At 41.1% G+C, this 16,522-nt stretch overlaps 1 protein-coding gene across 2 annotated transcripts in view; it reads left to right on the plus strand.

Moving 5' to 3' along the window:
- Positions 1–16,522, plus strand: part of LOC139545489 (transmembrane protein 132C) — a 240,398-nt gene that overhangs the window by 156,059 nt on the left and 67,817 nt on the right. The gene's annotated exons all lie outside the window — the stretch shown is intronic.

Below are 16,522 nucleotides of genomic sequence, written 5' to 3' on the forward strand. Positions count from 1 at the left end.
GGCCTGGAGGCTCTCTGTGGCCTGAGGGTAGGCCTGCAGGTGTGTTTCTCTCTTTAGGCTGCTATACAGATTAGCCTCTCTATTGGATGGAGTCACCAAAGCTACTCCATTGAACTTCACAGAACATCTCTCGCCTCATTTGCCTTGGCTTTCTAAACAGAGTTAGATCCAGAAAAGCAGCAGAAAGATACCAGAGAGATCAATTACGCCCACTTACAAGCATGACATGTTGTTTGCCAGTGTTGAGATATGTGATTTTCTGGAAGAGCTTTATTTCTGTTTGCGGTATGCATAATGAATGTTGTGAGTGCACTGTCGAGTAGAAATAATTCCATATTAGCAGCGCCTATAGCTACATAATAGGTGCCTGTGGGTGGCTGCATTTGCCTGTGTTGCTGTGCTGAGAGGAATGCTGCTACTCTAACTCTTGTACCCCACAGATCAATTTCCAAAATAATTTATGCTTTTTTTCTTTTTTTTTACAGAGGTAGATTATACCCATAGTTCCCTTTTGATATTCCTTTCATTCGTCTGACTGACGTGTCAATAATGTGCCTGCCATATAAAAGGGATATTTGCACCCTCGCTTTGCATTGACACAAATTATAAATAGCATTTCTTTTTTAACAACTGTATTCCATACTGTCTCTGAGGGAGCTTTATGTGGGTATGAGAATGAGCACAGTATCCATTTAAGGCTCAGTCATTTCTCTCATTTGCAGATACATTTGCTCATGTTTTGGTATACAGTATTTGCACAATTATAAATGAGGAAATGCATTTTAAGGTGTTTCTGTGGCTGCCAGAATTATAGACTGACTTGGGATCTTTGTGAAAGCACTGTACACTTCTACACCCATGCACTAATCCATCACTAATAGTGCCTGGTATTATGATGAAATCATTATACATTTTGAGTGGAATAAGGATTTATGGTTCAAGGCTGATTATAAAGGCTTTTCTATAGCGACAAAGAGCCATCATATTTAACCTGCTATTAGAATAATTTGATAAACTTGGCTAAATCAATTAAGGCATAAACATTATGGTGCGAGGCTCATATGAGAAGATGAATGGTGTATTCAAATGCATTAGAACAGATTACAGATGTGTACTGTATGGATGTGCTATGTAACCTCTTATGTTTAGCTACCCTGTCCTGATTCAGTATTCTATTCAGGAAGCCTTCCATTAAGCCAGTGATGACCTTAGCAATAGATGCCCTTTCTAGTAGATATAGATTTCCATTCTAGTAATTATATTTCTATGGTCATAACACTGCATGTAATGGAGGGACTTAACATTTCAATGCATATCTCAGGACTATACCTGGTCAATGCACGAATGACATTTCCATTACTGATATTGACATTTTGACATGAGCAACCCATAAGGTTGACAGGATATAGGGCTGTTGGTCTCCAGTCCTATAATCAATAGTTTGAGAGGGAAGTACCCTGGCCTGTAAAGTGCAGACTCGTGTCAGACCATTTCCTTGGTCAGTATACTGGTTTTCCCTCGCTGCCTCTCCTTTGTGGAATGTATTTTAAGGACATGACACACTGAGTCTTCCCACCTTCTTCATCACTAAACCCCAAGAGAAAAAAACGACACACCATAGACTCACATTGTGTACACAACTCACACACACAACCTCAGACATTGTCACAGAGCACATACAGTACCCACACACACACACACACACACACACACACACACACACACACACACACACACACACACACACACACACAGAGAGAGACTTGAGCATGTGTCTGTAAATGTGTTTGTGCAATCTGCATGCGTCATTGCAAGAGAAGGCAAACCAGCGAGGAAGGCTGAATTAGATTACTTGGGATCACTCTGGCATGAAAAGCCCATAGATTACTTCCTCTCCCCACTTCCCCCCTGCCAGTGGAAAAACAAGAACATAACTGTGTTTCTGAGACAAAGACAGTGTTACATTGTGTCTCTGTGGTAGGACGGGAGACTGGACAAAGACCTGTATCAGTGACAGAATGATGATGTCTTCCAGCTGTTGATCCCTTATGTTTGGGGATGTAGAGAGTTCAGAGAGAAGAGCAGGCAGCTCTTTACAGGCCAGGGAGAAGAGAAGAGCATTATTATCAGTGGTGGGTGACAGAGAATCAGAGAGAAAGAGAGAGAGAAAGGAAGAAAGTCAGAGAGAAAGAGAAAGAAAGAAAGTGGGCTGCTCAAATCTCTTTAATCGAGTTGAGTGGGGAGACTTCAGAGAGCATACTGAAGGCATCTGTTGACACAACAGCGCTGTCGCTTTGGTTAAGAAGAGGCTTTCATCTGTAATTAGGACTAATTAGGCTAATAGGCTAGATTGTCTTTTGCCATGACAGAGAAGCTAATTGAGTTTAGGCCAGAAATAATCCCTTAAACAGAAAGGGGGAATCCATAAGTGACCATGCCTTAAAGGTTATGATGTAATAAAGCTAATGATTATTAATAATGGCAAGCTTATTCAGGGTTGGATAACATTCATGGCTTATTACCTCAGTTGCTCCTCAACCCATTTACGGCATGCTCTAAATGACTGTGCCCTTGTTCTAATTGATTATAACAAAAAAAGGCCTTTTTATTGCACTTCCGGAGTCAAGTGATAGGGCTCTACTGTAGGTGACACCTCTGAGAGAGAGGAATTTTTGGAAAGATGAGCTCTCTTTCTTTCCTCTTTGAAGCAGCCTCCTCCTGTAGCAGGGACACCTGCACACTGCCAGCTCCCAGCACTGTTCAATGGTTTGTCACCCATTTCAAATCTTGAAGCAGGATTTCTGCAAATGCTGCAATTATTTTAAAAGCCTTCAAAAAAAAAAAAGGGAATTCAGAAGTATCGGAGAAGAAAGAGCAGAGAAACACCTTAAACACTTTTCTCTCTCCTCTTGTCTACAGCTGTCCTTTTCTCACTTTCAGAAGAGCTTTCCCTCCCACAGCATTTTCCCTCCTCCTTCCTTCTCCCCCTCTCTTCTTTCTTCCCTTCTTTTGTTTAATCCAGACAAACATACCTTAATATACAGTAGTATCTCTCCTCACCTCCTCCCTATGGCGTCCCTTCTGCCCCTGTAGTGGGAAGTAGCTGTGTGTTTTTTGGGTCATGGATGGATGGATCTTAAAAGCAGTAATTGGTGGCTGAGCTGATTCCTCAGCAACGCAGCAGGAGGCTGGCCCATTATCCTTTACTATCCTGAAGTAATACGTTCCTGCCCAGCCTCATGATCATTACCCACACTGCTCTACTCCAGGGATGAAGAGAGAGTGAGAAGACTAGGCATGCATCATATCACCACTCATATGTCTTCCTGCTCCAACATCGGCAGCAAACTGTGCTCACTTAAACACAGCTCATTCAAACAGCATGGAGATGAGGAGAAATTAAAGAAGTGGTTTGTATTCATGTGCTTTCTGAATGGTATCGTTAAACAATACATCATCACCCTGGCCTTCTCTGGCCACTTCCTCTCCCAAATGATACAGTAATCCATCAATGATACTCAGTTGAATGTTTGGTAACACTTTACTGTAGATTTCCTTATGCATGCATTCATAATGTTCCCTTATTGATGTGTTATTTTCCCACATTCATTTAATTCCTTGCACCTTAGTGCCAGGCAAGTGAAATGGCAGGAAAGTGATTTATCAAACACATCGTCAGCACACAGGTATGTGAGCAGAGCATGTATCCAGCACCCTGTCAGACATGAGCACAAATACATCACAGTGAAGTTTGTGCATTGTTTTAATATCAGGGGCTGGGTGCAGATACAATAATATACAACTGAATATTCTATGTATTAAGGTATACCTGTAAGTAGAGATGCCAGAATACTCTGGTCTCAATCAGTGTCTGAGCAGCACACGACACGATGCAACAATACACTACACCAAGGGTTTTGAGGGCAAACTTATCTTTTTTTATATTAACAATTCGCAATTGTTTATACAGATCTAAAGCGACACATAAATCATCAATGCTTTAGGCTAGAAACAAGCTGTAAAACTTGATGCACATGGAAATATCTTTGGTTTATCTCTGTAACAATGAGAAGCTGAGCTACCACCTAAAGTCGAGGAGTCAAGGAAATTGGACTTTGCTTAGGAAGTAATCTTATACAATGTGTGACTCTGTCGCTATCAATTGATCAAATCACTTTCTGTAAAACAGAATATGTATAATTAAATTGAGGGTTCATTTAAATTATCATAATTAAACATGTTAAAACTGTAAGGGACTTGGGGTTTTACATTTGAATATACATAGTATATTGTACATTTTTTATTTAATTAAGAGGGTACAATGTTTTTAGAGCTGACAGGATGAGTAGAGGGGGAGGAGTGGTTATCTATGCTAAAAATTATCTCTCCATTGCACTAATTAAATCTGTCTCCATTCCAAATCAGTTTGAAGTGTTAGCTCTAAGTCTCACATTGGGTAACAATTGTAATGTTACAATCGTTGGAGTATATTGCCCACCTTCTAGTAAGAATATGCTTAGCCATTTAACAACTGAAGTCATTTTCCTAGGAGATTTTAACTTTGATTGGAAAACACGGGACTCAGACAGTTTTAAAGACTTTTGTACGGAGGTAAAGCTCACACAATTAATCACTCAGCCAACAAGGCCAAATCTTAAGGTGCCTACAAAGTCCTCATTGCTTGATTATATACTAACAAATGCACCTGAGAAATATAGAGCTAGGGGAGTATTTCCACTAGGTGTCAGTGATCACTGCCCCATTGCATGTATTAGAGATGTCAAAATTCATAGGGCCAAACCTTATATTATCACGAAAATAAATTATAGAAACTTTAGTGAACAAGCTTTCTGACAGGATCTTTCCCATAGTAATCTTGACTCTATTTGTAATATAAATGGAGCCGAGTTGGCGTTCGAAAAATGTACTAGTGTTTTTATTTCCATTGCCGATAAACACGCTCCATACACTAAGGTTAGAGCAAAGAATAGATCAAACCCATGGTTTAGTTCAGACATTTCTGATGCTATTGGTAAAAGAGATGTAGCATGGGCTAAGGCAAGAAAAACTTATTCTAATTCTGACTGGCTAACTTTTAGGCAGCTGAGAAACCTGTGCATCAGACTTGTTAGAATTACAAAATTGGATTACTATGTGACCAGTTTAAATGACTGTTTCGGGAATCCAGCCAAATTCTGGAAAGTACTTAAAACATTAAAGAATAATATGCACTCTACACTCCCAAATCAGATAGGGTTGGATACTGGACTCATTACTGATAAGAATGCCATTGATAGTTCCTTCAACAATCATTTCATTGCAGCAGGCAATCTTTTGGTGAAAATGTCAACCACAAATGAAGGAAGAAAAGATACATATGAAGGGATTATGCATGAGTATGCTGATGGTCAGAGTTTCTCACTAAGCCTCTTCCCAGAGGATAAAGTTATTGATGCCTTGCTAGCCATAGACACTAAGAAAGCAACAGGGGCCGACAAACTTGACCCAGGGTTGCTGGCTAGAGCTGCACCACTTATCTCTGGTGTTCTTACTCATCTTTTTAACCTCACGTTGACCTCTGGGGTCATACCTAAGATTTGGAAAACTGCCTATGTGCTGGCTCTGCACAAAGATGGGGATACTGGTGACCTTGATAATTATCGACCAATCTCTGAGCTGTCTTGTCTTGCAAAAATGTTAGTCATTGGTAAATGTACAGCTGCACTCTTTCTTGTCTGACAACTGCATACTGAATACATACTGAATACGGTTTTAGACCGACCGGGGCACAGTACTATCACAGCCACCACACTGGTTGTAAATTGTATTGTAAGAGCTTTGGATAAGAAGTTGAACTGTGTTGCTTTGTTTGTTGACCTGTCGACGGCTTTCAATACAGTTGATCATTCTCTTCCACTGAATAGACTGACCTCATTGGGGTTGGCGTCAGATACATGTTTGTGGTTTCAGAATTATCTCAGTGATAGATCTCAGACTATTATTGCAGATGGAGTAAAATCAGGTTTTGTCACTGTTCACAAAGGAGTCCCACAAGGTTCCATTTTAGGTCCTTTATTATTCACTATATACATTAATGATATCTGTAACTCAGTGAAAAAATACAACATTAATTTCTATGCTGATGATGCAGTACTATATGCCACAGCCCCATCACTCCCTCAAGCATTTACATTACTGCAGTTTGACTTTCAATTGCTTCAAGATGAACTTGTAGATCCTAGGCTGGTGCTTAATTCAAGTAAAACTAAGTATATGGTATTTTCACAATCCAAAAGTATACAATTGTAAAATCTGAACATTGCTACGATGGCTGTCTTCTGGAACGTGTTCCCACCTATAAATACCTTGGAATTTGGATAGATGATCATCTCTCTTTCAAAACTCATATAACTGAGCTGGTAAAGAAGCTGACATTGAGAAATAGATTTTTTTATAGAAAAAATCTTGTCTGTCATCACAGGACAGAAAGGAAATTGTACAGGCCACTTTCATGTCAGTGCTTGATTATGGTGATGTTCTATATATGCATGGATCAGCATCAGTACTGAAGGAATTGGAAGCAATGTATCATGCAGCATTGCGCTTTGTTACTGGTGCAAACTTTTGCACACGTCATTGCCTTTTGTACACTTCAGTTGGCTGGGACTCTCTGACTTTTAGAAGTGCCAGACACTGGTTGATATTTGTCTATAAAGCTGTCTTGCAGAAACTTATCTTAATCCTAATTATCTTAACTAAAAAATCCAGTGGTCAGACAGTATTTATCAGACTCGGTCACAGGACATGCTAGTGCTAGAGATACCCTGGATTCACTCTGAGTTAGGCAAAACAGCATTTGAATATCATGCTCCACACTCATGGAATGATTGCAGAGAGAATTCCAGTTAGATGTTTTGCTGCCTGTAAGACAGTTTAAATGCACATTACATTAACTTTTTAACTATAAACTGTGATTGAGTTTTGTAATGTGTTTTTCTTATAGAAGTTTATTTATTTTCATATTTTTAATCCCCATCTTGTACTTTTTATACGTTTTAATTTTGTTTGTTTTTACATTTTATGAATTGCTGTGTTGTTTTTATTGTTGTATCACAGGGCACAACTGTAAACGAGACTGTCTCAGTTTGTTTCCCCTGTTTAAATAAAGGTTAATAATATTTGGTAATGCAATAACATTTGGGGAAATCGTGTCTAAAAAGTATTATTATTATATTTAAATAGCCCACCTAAAAGATTTCAGGAGTCTTATTAAACTACATAGAATTGCAGGAGATTAGCTTAAAAATAGGTCCCTCAAATTATACAAAATCAAGCTAGTGTTGTATATAATATACTGTAGGCTGTCAATAAACAATAAAACATTTTAAATGTGGGAAAGGGGGCCCTGTGGAAAAACAGTTGGGAACCCCTGCATTACACTACACTACAGGGACCTGTGTTTTCCTCCCATTATTGAATGGCACTCATGCATTACTCTAGCTGATTGCCTTGCCAGGGCAAAGCATTGCATTTCTTTGCATAGCATGACTCATAGAGTCTACAATTGAGGCTGATGTATGAATCCTGAAGTGGCAATCCATTAGAAGCTGGTACAGTAGAGCTGGGAGGCTGATGAGAGATAGCGCTAGCTAATTGAGTCTACTGCGGTGTTCACATGTGTCATAATACATGTAATGTTAATGAGTACAACACATGTATTGATCCGGAGCCACTCTCTCCTTGACACATAGGACTCTCTGTTTAAATACCTATTTAAACTGCTTTCTAAATGAGAAGGAGCTGTTCTATCCATCCTTGTTCCTTCTCTACAAAGCCTTTTCTACAATAGACTGGAAGAGATAGGCAATTCCCACTTGTTTTTGATAAAGCGGCAAGCCTAGTGTGGGTGGGAACTGCACTTGTGCGGAACTAAGTTTGCGAGTTTTAAATTTTCTAAAGAGTGGAAGTGCTTATTTTAATGGTGTATTATTTTGGTGTCAGATGTAAAATACAGACTGTCTTAAAATATCTACATAATTGAAAGGCTAAAAAAGGTGTCGTGATTGTGGCTTCCTTTTAAAGTTTGCTATTTTATTGGTGTATACCAAGTTTTGCTCTCCACATCTGGCCAAAATGTAGATGCCCCATTGATACAAAATGTGTTTTCCCCTGTGTAAAACTAATAGATCAAATCCCTAAAACATTGGATAGAGAGGATTGTCAAAAAGATGAATTTCAGTATTTTCAGTATTTTCACAGATGGTCTGTTTTGGTCTTCTATCTGAAAGCAAACGTGACCCTGTGAGGCTTGAGAGAGAACCGGGTGGGAGGATTTTGGTGGTGGTAATGCATTTAGCAGTGGAGTTGACCTTTGAGCCTGAATAGGGAGGTTTCTGTCCAGAGGGCAGCTAAGCCAAGCTAAGCTGGCTATATGGATCTTGATCAGAGCCGGGTGAGAAAATCAGTCAGAGAGAACAGGTCATCCCTACCAGGCCTGTACCCGAGTAGGGGAAGAGCTCTCTATCGATCGGCTGAAAGTGATAGATTTGAGGCTGACATAGAGCAGGCTGATACTGACAGAGCTGCATCCCTGGCTGCATTCCTATAGCCCTGAGGCCCAGCCCAGACTCCACGGATGAGCAGGCAGAAGCAGAATATCAGCAGGGCGTCGCTATACCATCACCAGCCCATTCAGATGCATTAGCCCCCCTGCTGCTGCCCTCACCCCTCCACAAACCCTGCCTGTGTTTTGGGGCAGGCAGAGAGCCCATTGTGTCCCTGGTGCCTGACCTTGGTGTCTCCTCTCCTGGAGTGCTGAAACTCGCTGTCATTTGTATTCATCAGGGATACAGGCTCCTCCCCCTCACCTGATCAATTGATGTAGATATTGCAGGTGTGGTATTCATGAGCCTTGCAGGCGATTTGTCCTATAAAGTTAAAATATAGTGGTTCTACTTCTAGACATGTTTTATTCACCAGCTTCCTAGCCCCGCATGAGAAGAAGCAATTCCTGGCCACTGTGCTCCAGAAGGTGGTTTACTTCCTGTCTGTTCACTGTAAGAGCCAATATTCAATAACTACTCAAAACTACCTTCCAAAAGGAAGTTAATTTGTACTAACTCAGAGTTCTTGTGTTTACCTGTGAAGAACACTCATTTGTAAACCTACAGTACATGTGGGAAGGAGGCAGTCTGAGAGAGCATGCTAGTGAATAAAGTGAATAAGTTGAACATGGGTACACATTAAAGATAGAATAGTATTGTAACTTAAAAGGTTTTATGTCCTAAGATTTGAAAGTGATTCCCTTGAAGAAATCAACCAGAAGTTTGAAGAGCTCGCAGACAAATATGTTTTTTAAGACTGTGGAGAGAGCAAGAAATCACCAGAAAGCTTTTGAGAAACATAATCACAACAAACTAAAAAAATATTTTTAATCCATGTTTGATGCTGTTGTTTTTGCAGCTTCAAAGTGCTTCTGTAGTTTTGTGATTTGTCCACCTTGTATTTTACACCTCTCAACTCACCTCAAGGTATTTTATTTTTTATTGTAAACTCCATAATGTAATTCATATTTTAGGGAAGGATTTGTCCAGTCACCAGTGTGTCATTGAGAAACTTCAGTTGGTGTAGGAGAGGTTTACCCATAAATCATGTGTACTCATAAAGAATGTAGAACTAGATCTGCATATAATTTTCCTTACAGTATAGGGTCATCTATGAATATAGGAACCTCATAAATCTGTGAATACTGCACTTTCCTTAAAAATGTTTGTTCAAATTATGATATTTACTTGTGATATACACTTGTGTCTGAATGTCTCCTAAAAATGATTCTGGATCTTCTTTCTTCAATCCCATTCCTCCTTTCTTTAGAGCTTTGCAGTTAGTCAATGAGTGAATGAACAGTGAGTTCAGTGCTATCCAGGAAACAACCAACTCTCTATATAATGGCCCTGAGGCCTCCGTCGTGATAGTTGTGTGTTATTTCCAACACCAACAGACCCTGGCCATGGGATTCCCAGCATGCTCTCTCATTAGACCTCTGTACCCAAGCTGGCACTCAGTGGAGATCTCCACTATCAAAGTAGCCATTGAATCCAGCAGCACTTCTCACCCTGCCTCCCCTGCACTGGCCTGTTCTAATAAGAAGATAAGCTCTGAGATGAGCGGGCTCTGGAGGTCCAGCTGACACTATTGGAAAGTGGGTAGTGTTGTTTTAGGAGGCAGTGAGGGATGACTGCCTGGTGGAGAGACTGTATGACCTGTTTCCGGTGACACACACACACACACACACACACACACACACACACACACACACACAGCAGTCCCCCCTGTTACAACCTCTCTGAGGGGAAAGAAGGGAGAGAGAAAAATAGAAGTAGAGAGAGAGGTGGCTCGGTCTCAGGTGGAGAAAGAGTATGAAATGGAGAGACCCTCATTAAAAGGGAGCGTTCATTTCACAAACGTCCCCAACACTTCAATGAGTTGTCATGCAGTGATAAATTGTTCTGCGTGGTGCAAACCAGGCCTTTATTCTCTTTTCCTCCACCACGTTCACTTCCTCCCAATTAAATGCCCATTGGACTGAGAAAGAGAGAGCACACTGGGCACTACACAGAGAGGAGAGGAGTGGAGTGGATGAAAGGACATGGGAGAGTAATTCTGCTTTGAAAGTCTCTCTTAGCCTGCTTAAAGTGGAACTGACAGCGTTTTAACTACTTTGCAGATATGAAACAGACAGAAAAGAAACAAACAGAAAAGGTTTGAGAGGGTTTAGCTAATATCCCCTCGTTAGATTTTAGCTCATCTTGCTCTGGCTAGCATTAGATGTTGATCTTGTTCTTCTTGTTGATGTGCATAACTGAGGGAGAAAGCACCTACCTTTTCATGGTTGTTTGATCAATAGGACTGTAAAGTTCCCAAATGTAAGAGGATATGTGACCGACCGGCTCGATTTGGTCTTATGTAGCAACATTTGAAATGGCGTTTTTTTTATACATTGGATAAACGTAGAGACTCAGAGCTAGAAAATGGTATATCGGGAAAGTAATTCTGAAAGTTGCTAAACCTGTAACCCCACTTTTGAGAAAATGGCCCTTGAATGTTTTTTGGTATACCTACTGGAGAGCTCTTTGTCTAAACCCATTCAGCATTATTCCCACCCTCTTAAGCCTTAGCTCCACCCATCTCTTTAAGGATCCACATGAGGCCATGTACTAAACAACCAAAGATTTCAAGACTAAAGGTTGGTGTATTTTAACACCAATAAACCCACCTGTTTAAAAATGAATTTAGGATATGTCAATTTAGCAAACCTGGCAACTACTTTCTAAACAATGTTTTGGTTAATTTCTAGCTTATTAGCTAGCTAGCTAATGTTACCTTAGCTGGCTAGCCAGTTAAAATGATGACCATGTCATAAAGCTAACAACGTCTTCACTTTAGCTCATTTGTATTCATTATTTCAGGAAAATCTCTAAACAAGATCATTATTTACAAGTTAATCAAATCAAATCAATTTTAAATGGTCACATACACATGGTTAGCAGATGTTAATGCGAGTGTAGCGAAATGCTTGTGCTTCTAGTTCCAACTATGCAATAATATTTAACAGTAATCTAACATTCACAACAACTACCTTATACACATATACACACAAATGTAAAGGGATGAACAGATTATGTACATATTAATATATGGATGAGCGAAGGCAAGATGCAGTAGATGGCATAGAACACAGTATATAGATAAGAGATGAGTAATGTAGGATATGTAAACATTATTAAAGTGGCGTTTTTAAAGTGACTAGTGATACCTTTATTGAGTCCATTTATTTAAGTGGCCAGAGATTTGAGTCTGTATGTTGGCAGCAGCCTCTCTATGTTAGTGATGGCTGTTTAACAGTCTGATGGCCTTGAGATAGAAGCTGTTTTTCAGTCTCTCGGTCCCAGCTTTGATGCACCTGTACTGACCTCGCCTTCTGGATGATAGCGGGGTGAACAGGCAGTGGCTCGGATGGTTGTTGGCATTGATGATCTTTTTTGCCTTCCTGTGACATCGGGTGCTGTAGGTGTCCTGGAGGGCAGGTAGTTTTCCCCCGGTGATACGTTATGCAGACCGCACTACCCTCTGGAGAGCCTTGCGGTTGAGGGCGGTGCAATTGCTGTACCAGGCGGTGATACAGCCCGACAGGATGCTCTCGATTGTGGATCTGTAAAAGTTTGAGTGTTTTAGATGACAAGCCAAATTCCTTCAGCCTCCTGAGGTTGAAGAGGCGTTGTTGCACCTTCCTCACCACACTGTCTGTGTGGGTGGACCATTTCAGTTTGTCCGATTAAAACTTTCCACCTTCTCCACTACTGTCCCATCGATGTGGATGGGGGGGTGCTTCCTCTGCTGTTTCCTGTCATCCACGAGCATCTCCTTTGTTTTGTTGACGTTGAGTGAGAGGTTACTTTCCTGACACCACACTCCGAGGGCCCTCACCTCCTCCCTGTAGGCAGTCATGGGTGAACAGGGAGTACAGGAGAGGGCTGAGAACGCACCCTTGTGGAGCCCCAGGGTAGAGGTCGAGACCCAGGGTCTTGAGCTTAATGATGAGTTTGGAGGGTACTATGGTATTAAATGCTGAGCTGTAGTCAATTAACAACATTCTTACCTCTTGTCCAGATGGGATAGGGCAGTGTGCAGTGTGATGGCGGTTGCATCGTCAGTGGACCTATTGGGGCGGTAAGCAAATTGGAGTGGGTCTAGGGTATCAGGTAGAGTGGAGGTAATATGATTCTTGACTAGTGTCTCAAAGCACTTCATGATGACAGAAGTAGTCATTTAGCTCAGTTACCTTAGCTTTCTTGGGAACAGGAACAATGGTGGCCATCTTGGAGCATGTATAAACAGCAGACTGGGATAGGGATTGGTTGAATATGTCCATAAACACACCAGCCAGCTGGTCTGTGCATGCTCTGAGGACACGGCTAGGGATGCTGTCTGGGCCGGCAGCCTTGCGAGGGTTAACAGGTTTAAATGTTTTACTCACATTGGCCACGGAGAAGGAGAGCCCACAAGCTTTGGTAGCGGGCCGTGTCAGTGGCACTGATTGTCCTCAAAGCGAGCAAAGAAGTTGTTTAATTTGTCTGGGAGCAAGACGTCGATGTCCGTGACAGGGCTGGTTTTCTTTTTGTAATCCGTCCACATACGTCTCGTGTTTGAGCCGTTGAATTGCGACTCTTCTTTGTCTCTATACTGACGCTTTGCTAGTTTGATTGCCTTGTGGACGGAATAGCTGCACTATTTGTATTTGGTCATGTTTCCTGTCACCTTGCCATGATTAAAAGTGGTGGTTCGCGCTTTCAGTTTTGCGCGAAAGCTGCAATTAATCCACGGTTTCTGGTTAGGGAAGGTTTTAATAGTCACAGCGGGTACGACATCGCCGATGCACTTGCTAATAACTCGCTCCCTGAGTCAGCGTATACATGAATGTTGTTGTCTGAGGCTATACGCAACATATCCCAGTCCATGTGATCGAAGCAATCTTGAAGAGTGGAATCCGATTGGTCAGACCAGCGTTGTATTGACCTGAGCACGGGCGTTTCCTGTTTGAGTTTATGTCTATAGGCTGGAAGCAACAAAATGGATTCATGGTCAGATTTGCCAAAGACAGGGCGCGGGAGGGCTTTGTATGCATCGCGGAAGTTAGAGTGGCAATGATCCAGAATTCTGCCAGCTCGTTTTGAGCATTCGATATGCTGATAGAATTTAGGGGGTATTAATCTTAGGTTAGCTTTGTTAAAATCCCCAGCTACAATAAATGCAGCCTCAGGATGTATGGTTTCCAGTTTACATGTATGGTTTCCAAATTCCAGTGAAGTTCTTTCATGGCCGACGAGGTATCTGCTTGGGGGGGATATACACGGCTGTGACTATAATCGAAAAGAGTTCTCTTGGAAGATAATGCGGTCAGCATTTGATTGTAAGGAATTCTAGATCAGGTGAACAAAAGGACTTGAGTTCCTGTATGTTGTTGTGATTACACCATGAGTTGATGTTAATCATAAGGCATACACCCCCGCCCTTCTTCTTACCAGAGAGATGTTTGTTTCTGTCTGCACGATGCGTGAAGAAATTGGGTGGCTGTACCGACTCTGACAACGTATCCCGAGTGAGCCATGTTTCCGTGAAACAGAGAATGTTGCAATCTCTGATGTCTCTCTGGAAGGCAACTCGTGACATAATTCCGTCCGCCTTGTTAACTGGAGATTGGACATTGGCAAGTAATATGCTCGGAAGCGGTGGATGGTGTGCCTTCTGAGTCTGACCAGTAGGCTGCTCCGTCTGCCTCTGCTGTGGCGACGACGTTGTTATGGGTCGGCCTCTGGAATTAGATCCCATGTCCAGGGTGGAGGTCCGAACAAAGGATCCGCTTCGGGAAAGACGTATTCCTGGTCGTAATGATGGTAAGTTGACATCGCTTTTATATCCAATAGTTATTTTCGGCTGTATGTAATAACACTTGAGACTTTCTGGGCTAACAATGTAAGAAATAGTACATTAAAAAACAAATAACTGCATAGTTTTCTAAGAACCTGAAGCGAGGCGACCATCTCTGTCGGCGCCATCATCCGTGGCAAGCCAATTACAGAATATAGCTTACGGTTATGAGTGTGACAAAATAAAAGCAGGGCTTTCAACCTGAGAATTCTTTACTTGGACACTGTCTCGTTGGCCTAACGTTATATCCCAATTTGACTTTGTTGCAGGTCATGTTGCTCTTCACATTACCATCTCTGGTAAACACATACTATATCAAATAAAATCTAATGGTACAGTGAGATGGTTACTTGCATAGTGGAGTTCTTTGTTTAGACATGTAGCTAGGCAGCTAAACAATGAACCATAATCCCAACTCAACGTTACTACCCTGCAGGTATCTAACCAACCAATGACTAGCAATTAAAATGGCTCTGAGATACAAATAATATTACTACACAGTTCATACACGCAACATTAGCTAGCGAGCCAGCCAGCTAACATTAGATAGCTAGCTAACAGTACGCTTTAACTTGCAATGAAAACAAAATTTGAAACGTATAATATCTGAAAATGTAGCTAGCTAGACTCTCTTACCCAGAAACATGGATGGATGTTTCTCCACTCTCGGTCACGGATGCCATGGTTGCCCTTAGTTTGAAGATTTAATCCGGAGACAGGAGTTTTATACAACAGACTTCTGTGTGTTCTCTTTTCGACTCCCTCTGCATATTTGCAATCAAATGCCAGAATTTTGGAGAGCAACACTTTTGCAGTTCTACTATGTGATGGCTTTAAAAAAAGCTGCATTAGAAAGGATTACCTACACAGCTCATGTTATAGACAGAAGTGGGCTACATGGCAGACCAATCCGAACTCATGTCTCAGAATGTCCCAGCCCATCCATTATCTCAGCCAATCATGGCTAGTGGGAAGGTTCCTGTCATTTTTCGTGGCTAAACCAACTAGGCTCAAAATTTAATTTCTGGCAAAAAACATATTTAGATTTATTTTTAAATGTGTGTTCAAATGCCTCCTGTGAAGTAGTGATGCGCGACATACGCCTAGTTTCCTGAAACGAGTCACATATTTGCAGAAATCCATTCAGTATTTTGTAGCTTTTGGCGAATGTGTTCCAATGATCTAATGTCGTGCTATTGCTACTGCCTGTAAACACACAGTCCAGTTCAAAGTGAATGATGGCAGGCCGGTGTGGCAAATGGCTTATTTGCATAAAGGCCTAATGTAGTTCTGATTGGCTATGGCGCACCAGTCTGTGTATTGTCCGGTCCTGGACAAGACTGACACATTTTTACTAGGTTTTATTTACTGCAGTGTCTAATAATTGTACAACCGCACGGTCGCTTCCCGACTCTATACTGCCATAGAATTTTCACAAATGCCTTACTCTACGTCATTCCCAAACATTCTATGAATTTAAGAAAATGTTAAAATTACAATTTCTACGGTGCATTCGGAAAGTATTCAGACCCTTTGACTTTTTTTCACATTTTGTTACATTAGTCTTATTCTAAAATGTATTAAATAAAAAAAGTCCTAAAAAATCTACACACAATACCTCATAATGACAAAGCAAAAACAGTTTTTTTGAACATTTTGAAAATGTATTAGAAATCAAAAACAGAACTACCTTATTTAGATAAGTATTCAGACCCTTTGCTATGAGACTCAAAATTGAGCTCAGGTGCATCCTGTTTCCATTGATCATCCTTGAGATGTTTTTACAACTTGATTACAGTCCACCAGTGATAAATTAAATTGATTGGACAAAATTGGAAAGGCACACACCTGTCTATATAAGGTCCCACAGTTGACAGTGCATGTCAGAGCATAAACCAAGCCATGAGGTCGAAGGAATTGTCCGTAGAGCCCAAAGACAGGATTGTGTCGAGGCACAGGTCTTGTGAAGTGTACCAAAAATTGTCTGCATCATTGAAGGTTCCCAAAAACACAGTGGCCTCTGTCCTTCTTAAAT

Source organism: Salvelinus alpinus, chromosome 19, assembly GCF_045679555.1.
Source record: "Salvelinus alpinus chromosome 19, SLU_Salpinus.1, whole genome shotgun sequence".
NCBI classification, from domain to species: Eukaryota; Metazoa; Chordata; class Actinopteri; order Salmoniformes; family Salmonidae; genus Salvelinus; species Salvelinus alpinus.